The sequence below is a fragment of the Epinephelus moara genome, chromosome 2 (genome assembly GCF_006386435.1).
Source record: "Epinephelus moara isolate mb chromosome 2, YSFRI_EMoa_1.0, whole genome shotgun sequence".
In the NCBI taxonomy this organism is placed as follows: domain Eukaryota; kingdom Metazoa; phylum Chordata; class Actinopteri; order Perciformes; family Serranidae; genus Epinephelus; species Epinephelus moara.
This window is the reverse complement of record NC_065507.1, coordinates 1501379-1510687: the sequence shown is the minus strand read 5'-3', so window position 1 is coordinate 1510687 and position 9309 is coordinate 1501379. Positions and strand designations below refer to the sequence as shown.

Genomic DNA, 9309 nt, shown 5'->3' with positions numbered 1-9309 from the left:
AGGGGAAATTAACTATAGAGACCAAAACCATTTTTTGTACCAGGTTGTAAACATGTTTATTTCTGCTCTAAAGTTGGGCATTTTAACATGGGGGTCTATGGGGATTGACTCACTTCCGGAGCCAGCCTCAAGTGGACAGTCAGTGAACTGCAGTTTTTAGCACTTCCTCATTGGCCTCACTCGTCTCCCCCGGAGGTTGGGGCTTGGTCACAACCACCACCAAGTGACAGTTCTGAGGAAGGCGGAAGTTTACGCCGAAACATGTCAAGGTATGTAACATCCTAATACATGTCTGAGATAAAAGAACAACTAAAGTCATTATCAGAAACTGAAGACATAATGAACACCATTGAGTCAGGGTACCTCTGGCTAGCACGTGGAGGTCTGTGTGACCCTCCAAGGATATACCTCCCCAGACCATCAATGACCAACCACCAAACTGGTCATGCTGGAGGATGTTGCAGGCAGCAGCAACGTTCTCCATGGCGTCTCTAGACTCTGTCACATCTGTCACATGTACTCAGTGTGAACCTGCTCTCATCTGTGAAGAGAACAGGGCGCCAGTGGCCAATCTGCCAATTTTGGTGTTCTCTTGCAAATGTCAGTCGGGGTGCACGGTGCCGGGGTGTGAGCACAGGCCCCACTTGTGGACATCGGGCCCTCATGCCACCCTCATGGAGTCTGTTTCTGACAGTTTGGGCAGAAACATGCACATAAGTGGCCCGTTGGAGGTCATGTTGTAGGGCTCTGGCAGTGCTCCTCATATTCCTCCTTGCACAAAGAAGCAGATAGCGGTCCTGCTGCTGGGTTCTTGCCCTCCTATGGCCCCCTACACCTCTCCTGGTGTACTGGCCTGTCTCCTGGTATCTCCTCCATGCTCTTGACACTGCTGGGAGACACAGCAAACCTTCTGGCCACTGTGCGTATGGATGTGCTATCCTGGAGTAGCTGCACTACCTGAGCCACTTCTGTGGACTGCAGATACTGCCTCATGATACCACTAGTGGTGAGGGCACTGGAAAAATGCAAAACTAGCCAAAGATCAACCAGAAAAGGTGCAGAGAGGGAAATGGTCTGTGGCCACCACCAGCAAAACCATTCCTAAATAGAGGTTGTCTTGGTAATTGCCTCTCCTTTCCACCTGTTGTCTGTCCAATTAGCACAACAGCAGGTGAAATTGATTCACAATCAGTATTGCTTCCTAACTGGACAGGTTGATATCCCGGGAGTTTGATTGACTTTGAGTTACACTGTGATGATTATGTGTTCCCTTTGTTTTTTTGAGCAGTGTATATATGTGACAATAATAATCATATGTGTATAATGACAGTAGAAGTATGACTAATGATAACAGCAGCAGTAGGTGGCATCAGGCAGGACCAAGGCAGCAGCACAACCATGACCAACGATTCAGGTGTAGCTGTGATACAAGGGAACCTGCGAGACAGTGGAGCACAAAGGCTCCGCAGAAGAAGCTGAGGTAGTGACATGCAGTAGAGCCGAGTTAGTGACATGCAGTAATAGGATGTGAATGTTGACAGAGAGGAGGAGAAAGGAGCAGACAAGCAGACAAGGCCTATATCAGCCTAACTAGGGCCTGGTTCAAGATAAGCCTGAGCTAGCCCTTACTATAAGAGCCAGCCCTAACTATATGAGTCAGCCCTGACTGTAACAATCAGCCCTAACTATAAGAGCCAGCCCTAACTATAACACCCAACCCAAAACTATAAGAGCCAGCCCTAACTATAAGAGTCAGCCCTGGCTGTAAGAATCAGCCCTAACTATAAGAGCTGGCCCTAACTATAACAGCCAAGCCAAAACTATAAGAGCCAGTCCTAACTATATGAGTCAGCCCTGACTGTAACAATCAGCCCTAACTATAAGAGCCAGCCCTAACTATAACACCCAACCCAAAACTATAAGAGCCAGCCCTAACTATAAGAGTCAGCCCTGGCTGTAAGAATCAGCCCTAACTATAAGAGCTGGCCCTAACTATAACAGCCAAGCCAAAACTATAAGAGCCAGCCCTAACTATATGAGTCAGCCCTGACTGTAACAATCAGCCCTAACTATAAGAGCCGGCCCTAACTATAACAGCCAAGCCAAAACTATAAGAGCCAGCCCTAACTATATGAGTCAGCCCTGACTGTAACAATCAGCCCTAACTATAAGAGCCAGCCCTAACTATAACACCCAACCCAAAACTATAAGAGCCAGCCCTAACTATAAGAGTCAGCCCTGGCTGTAAGAATCAGCCCTAACTATAAGAGCTGGCCCTAACTATAACAGCCAAGCCAAAACTATAAGAGACAGTCCTAACTGTATGAGTCAGCCCTGACTGTAAGAATCAGCCCTAACTGTAATGGCCAGTCTTAACTTTAAGGGTCAGCCCAAATTATAAGAGCCAGACCTAACTATATGAACAAGTTCTAACTATAGGAGCTAGTCCTTACTATATGAGCCAGCCAAAACTATAAGAGCCAGTCCTAACTTTAAGGATCAGCCCTAATTATGAGAGGTAACCCTAACTATATGTGCTAACTTTAAGGGCTAGCCCTTACTATATGGGCCACTCCTAATTGAAATAGGAAGATGATTCCACAGAAGATGAGCCTGATAGCTGAAGGCTCCCACTCCTGTTCTACTTTTGGAGACTTTAGGAACCATGAGTAACCCTGCATTCTCAGAGCGCAGTGTTATGGTGGGATAATAGGGCACTATGAGCTCTCTAAGATATGACGGAGCCTGAACATTTAGAGCTGTGTAAGTTAGGAGAAGGATTTTATGAGGAGCCAGTGCCAAGATGCTAAAACAGGAGAAATATGATCTCTGCTCTTAGTCCCCATCAGTACATGTGCCACGGCAGTCTGGATCAGACTTGTTAGGGCAACCTGATAATAATGAATCGTAGTAATCCAGTCTAGAAGTAACAAATGTGTAGACTTGTTTTTCTGCATCTATTTTGAGCCAGGATAATTTTTGCAATATTAAGCAGATGAAAGAACGCAGTCCGTGAAGTTTGCTTTATGTGGGAGTTAAAAGACAAATCTTGATCATATATGACTTGTGATTCCTTTTGTTGGTGCTGGAGGCCAGAGCAATGCCATCTAGAGAAACTATGTCCTCTCGTTTTGGAGGTGTTTGATGCCAAGTACGAGGACCTGAGTTGTGTCTGAGGTTAACATCAGGAAAATACAGCTCAGCTAGGATTTTATGTCCTAAAGACATGCTTATAGTTTAGTTAACTGACTGACGTGGGACCGTTGAGTTTCCTCACAAAGAGTAGTCATATTGAAAGCCAATTTATGTGTGAGTATATGTGTATGTGATATGTGTTGCAAAAGTGTCTGGGTTAGTACAGAGGATGTTCAGTTGCATGCAAGACACTGTTTGTGTAAAGCATTCAGCATAAACTTAGGTTTGGTGATGTTAGCTAACCACTAAATACAAAAAAGATCACAACAATTGCTAAAGGTTTACAGTCCTGCTCAGCTTGTGTTGTGGTACTAGTGCTATGCCTAGTTGTTTCGTTACCAGTCCTTGAATGGAGGGAAGACTTTGCCTTGCCTGTTATGCAGCTGGAAAGAACTGCGGTTCCAGATGCAGTTCTTGCTGTGTCCTTGTTCCGAAGGTGCAGATCCGAGGAGACTCGGTCTCAGTCGACTTGGTGTGTTCGGCGCGTTAACTTCTCAGGTCTTCAGGTTCTGTTTCTGTTGGGACATTGTCAGGCCACACTCAGAGCACAGCCGCAGCTCCTGCTGTGAAAATGCAGAGGTGAGAAAAGGGGGGGGGGGGGGCATAGTAGGTCCTCCTGCCTGACGTCTTACCCCTTCAGAGGTTCAGGAGCAAGAGCTCGATGGAGAGCCGACCCTTCTCCCTAAGTTGTCTTGGTGATCTTCCAGAGGGTCACATGTCACAGTGGTGTCCAATCATGTACATGGCATTGAGGTGTGACAAGTGAGGCATCCTGGGAGATGGAGTTCAAATGGCTTTTCCTTTGTTTTGAAGAACAGGCAACAGCAGCCATTTTAGGACACTGTACTTAGATGGGATGCCTTCCCATGACCAGTTTAGATCTGCAAGTCTCTTACTTGACAAGTGACAAAATGAACCATTGTGGCTCACATGAAAATACATACACTTCAAACAATGATAAAGTTAATTGGCCAGTATGTTTCCATAGGAAGTAACTGTTAGCTAACCACTTCACCTCGCTGTTATGGACAGGTGCCGCATGGTGATTTAGTGTTTGCTAGCTGTTACGCGCCGGTCTAGGGGTGTGGGTGCGTAACATAAGGATACACAGGAGAGCGAGAATCAATGTACAGGTGAGCAATGTATTGCTACACTCACTCAAAAACATACAGTACAGTAATTGTACACAAATGGAGCAATGATGTCAGGGTGAACCCAGGCCAAAATAACAAACAAATGGCAACCTGTCTACCGACCGGCGAAATAACTAATCCCTAACGAAAAACAAGACAAACAAAAATACAGTGCTTAACCTAACTCCTTAGGCTAACGAAAAACAGGAGAAAACAGATACAACAGAAATAGCAGCTCACCCGTACGCTTCGTGCAAACAATAATAAGTGACAGTGACTATTTCCAATATACAAGCGACTCAGTTGGCCCTAAGGTGCTGGTCATAACAAAAGCTACGATATTTACCAAAGCAAGCTAAACACGAACACGCACGATAGTCACACAAGAAATCTCTTATCAATCACAAAACCAGAGAGACGATGCGCTGCTGCCATGTATGAGTCTCGTCTCGCGGCTTCCGTGTGGCCGGGAGTTATGAAGGCAAAGCCCCTTGCTCAGCCAATCCGGCAGTGGTGACGTCACGCTCATTATCAAATCACCTTCACACCTGTGAACACAAAACACATGATCTCTGAACAGAAAGAGAGGTCTAACTCTCCCCTAAACATACAGATCAAATGCATATACATAATAACATACACATACACATAATAAATACACAGATCATAATGCACATATACACATAATAAATACACAGGCGGCCGGGGGACGTAACATAGCTCACATGATAACACAAGGATACATGGGTAACAGCCTATCATCAGCATTGTGTACCGCAAATAAAATGTTTTTTTTAATTGCAAAAGAGCCAAATATCTTTACGAATAATATCTTGGAGTTATTGGAGGTTTAATATGAATAATGTGGCCAATATGTTGCGTATTTTTTCATTCTTACACTTTTTTACTTGCCCGCCACCCTTCAATCCTTTAATGTACGGCCTGAATCTGTCCAAAATCTGTGTCACATGTAAAAATCTGATTGCAAATGTTCCCCGTTAAGATTAAGTTGTCTAATAGATCAGCGTGTCTTTATTAATGTAACCAGACCTGTAGTATGTTTATTTAGACATGTGCATTTAATTGGAAGACAAAGCAAAAGTCGGAATGGGTCTCCATGGCCGAGCAGCTGCATGCAAGCCTCACATCACCAAGTCCAATGCCAAGTGTTGGATGGAGTGGTGTAAAGCACACCGACACTGGACTGTGGAGCAGTGGACACGTGTTCTGTGGAGTGACGAATCACAGTTCTCTGTTTGGCAGTCAGATGGGCGAGTCTGCTGGGAGAAGACTATAACTATAGTATAACTATAACTATAACTCTGCTGTTATATGGGGTGCCCCAGGGCTCAATCCTTGGTCCCATTCTTTTCTCATTGTATATGCTTCCCTTTGGCCAGATAATTAGTCGCTTTGGATGTATATCCTGTCATTGCTATGCGGATGACACTCAGCTATATTTTTTCAGTAAAGCCAGATGATCTTAGCAACCTAAACACTCTCTACAACTGTTTAGCTGCAATAAAGGACTGAATGTCTGTCAACTTTCTTCAGCTAAATTCTGACAAAACTGAGCTTCTCATTTTTGGCTCAAAAATACTGCTAAAGGCATCTTTAAGCATATTGGCCCACTTGCCCCCTGTGTTAAAACTAACACTAGGAATCTTGGCGTTACATTTGACCCTAAATTGAAACTTGAACAACATGTCAATAAAATGATTCAATCCTGCTTTTTTCAACTCTCGTTGGCCCTCGTGAAATTCCTGCTCTGCTTGTGTCCATATAGTGTACATTCCTTATGTCTTCATATACAGGATAGTAAAACAAGAAATGAACCTCATTCTCAACTTCACCTAAATTACACTGTGTAGTAAATAACAACTGGTGTTCCCTTCTGTCACAAGCGTTACCTCTGACCTTTGTCACCTCTCCATCTCTTTTCATGCATTGAGATTACAGGGGGTGGAGGGGCACATCTTGGCATTTTCCTTCTTTAGAGTGCAGCCTGGTGGCTGAGACATTTGGACTAAACATGTTTTTTAATTTTTCATGCTCCTTCATTATTGTTTTGGTGGTTTGCCCACAACACCCTAAGCAGGCTCAATAACAAAACCAGCATCCTAGAACTGTGCCCTCAGTCTCTCAGCTGCATCACCATAAGTCTCTTACTTCCACCAAGTAGTTTCTGTCAGTGCACACTTCTGTTGAGACAGAGTCACAGCCTTTGCCTGTTTACTGATGTCAGCCACTAACTTCTTGCTGGTAAAGCCTTCAAACCTCTAAAGCTTGTGGGAGTGATTGCACTGCAAATTCACTGTAGCCCACCTGGAAATTTCCAGAATTGCCATCTCAACTCCTGGCTTTCAAGAACCAGAGACTAGAATTGTTCAAGGTCACCCTTTTGTGCTTGCTGCCCTTCTCAACTTGCTCCCTGTTCTGAACACTTAGACCAAAGGATGATGGACACCCGAAGAAGCAAGGGTCACTGATCAGGAAAATCATGTGTATAACTTTTACATTTTCTGCAGTCCCACAGCCACCTTGGGCAACACCTAATTGTTGTGCTGGGTACATATCAATTCTCTTTCTGGATAGTCTAAGTTTATAAGACCTGTTAGTTGTGGTTCAAAGTATTTAAATGGCTATCAGAAATTATTAATTATTATTAAAAATAGTTATGAATTGTCCATCCATCCACTTATTCGGGGGCAGCAGGCCTAGCAAAGCACCCCAGACATCCCTCTCCTCAGCAACGCTTTCCCGCTCCTCCTGGAGGACCCAAAGGCATTCTGATGCCAGATGAGATAAGTACTACATTCAGCGTGTTCTGGGTCTGTCCCGGGGTCTCCTACAAGTGGAAGGTGCCCAAAACACCTCTAACGGGAGGCACCCAGGAGGATCCTTATCAGATGCCCGAACCACCTCAACTGACCCCTTTCGACATGAAGGAGCAGCGGCTCTACTCCGAGCTCCCTCCAGATGTCTGACTCCTCCCCCTATCTCTCAGGCTGAGCCCAGACATTCCTACAGAAGAAACTCATTTCCACTGCTTGTATCTGTGACCTCATTCTTTCAGTCACTACCCAGAGCTCATGACCATAGGTGAGGGTTGGGACGGAGATGGACCAGGAAATCGAAAGCCTCACATTCCAGCTCAGCTCCCTCTTCACCATGACGGTCTGGCGCAGCGCCCGCATCATTGCAGAAGCCGCACCAATCTGGCGCAGCGCCCGCATCATTGCAGAAGCCGCACCAAACCACTGATCCATCTCACGCTCCATTCTACCCTCACTTAAACAAGACCCAGAGATACTTGAACTCCCTTGCTTGAGGCACTGTCGCCCAATCACAAGGAAGCAATCCATCAGTTTCCAGCAGAGAACCATGACCTTAGATTTCCATCAGTTTCCAGCAGAGAACCATGACCTTAGATTTGGAGGTGCTGACTCTCATCCTGACCTCTTCACACTCAAACCGCCCCAGGTCATGCTGGAGGTCACGGTGTGATGAAGCCAACAGAAACACATCATCTGCAAAAAGCAGAGATAAACTTTAGAGGGGCCCAAACTTGACCCCTTCCTCCCCCCCAGCTGTGCCCGAGATCCTGTCCATGAAAATCACGAACAGGATCAGAGCCAAGGGACAACCCTGGTGGAGGCCGACATCCACCGAGAGTATTTGGACACAGCTCTCACCTTGGTCATACAGGGACCGGATGGAATTATGAATGAGATCAAATAATGTTTTAACNGGTTGTATTTTACAGTTTTCTCTATGATAATGAATCTGTTCAGTGTAACTACGCAGACCTCTGTTTTTGTGTGTTTGATATTTCAGCTGCACATTGTGCCAAAATGCAAGTTTAAAGAAGTTTTCACAGATCTTTAAGAGAATGCAATAATTTTTGATCTATGTTCACAGAATAGATGTAGTGATCCTAAGGATCAAAGAGAGGATCATGATAAACTCTACACAGGGTTTGTTTTTCATACTTGAGGCCTACTTTGACACCGGACTGCTCAAATACTTATATTTTATAATTGTAATGTCGCATTATATTGTTATTCTTTGCTCCAACCTCCTGCTGATTGTGGTTATCTGTGTGAACAGAAGCTTACATGAACCTATGTACATTATTTCTGTGCAGCCTGCTTGTAAATGAACTGTATGGTAGTACAGGGTTGTTTCCATTGCTGCTGGGTCAGATCCTCTCTGACATTCACACTGTTTCTGCTGCAGTCTGTTTACTACAGACATTTTGCTTGTACTCTTATGGAGGTGTAGAATATTTAAACTTAGCCGTCATGTCTTATGACAGATATCTTGCTATCTGTTATCCTCTACAATATAATATGCAAATGACATATCATAAGATTGCCGTGCTTATTGCGTTAACATGGTTATACCCTTTGATAGTGTGCATTTGCATGACATTTATGACTTCCTCTTTACAGCTGTGATAGTGTGCATTTGCATGACATTTATGACTTCCTCTTTACAGCTGTGTGGGAACATCATAAACAACGTTTACTGTCTCAACTACTCTGTTGTGAAGCTGGCATGCTTTGACACCAATGTCATTAATATTTATGGACTCATAACTACTTTTGGTACAATCTTTGGTGCTTTAATTTTAATCTGTTACACGTATATAAAGATCCTTAAAGTTTGTCTTTTGGGTTCTAAACAGACCAGACAGAAAGCTGTCAGTACCTGCACACCTCACCTTGCTTCCGTCTTGAACTTCTCTGTTGGAGCGAGCTTTGAAATATTACAGAACAGGTTTGATATGAGCGGTGTGCCCAACGTGTTGCGCATCTTTTTATCCTTATACTTTTTCACTTGCCCTCCACTCTTCAATCCTTTAATGTACGGCCTGAATCTGTCCAAAATCCGTGTCACATGTAAAAATCTGATTGCAAATGTTCTCCGTCAAGGTTAAGTTGTACACGTTCATTTTATTATAAAATGAAAAATAAAG

The 9309-nt window shown here is 44.2% G+C and overlaps 1 pseudogene; it reads left to right on the top strand.

Moving 5' to 3' along the window:
• Positions 1 to 8286: 8286 nt before the first annotated feature.
• On the top strand, positions 8287 to 9270 carry LOC126400664 (olfactory receptor 10A6-like; annotated as a pseudogene).
• Positions 9271 to 9309: the final 39 nt, after the last annotated feature.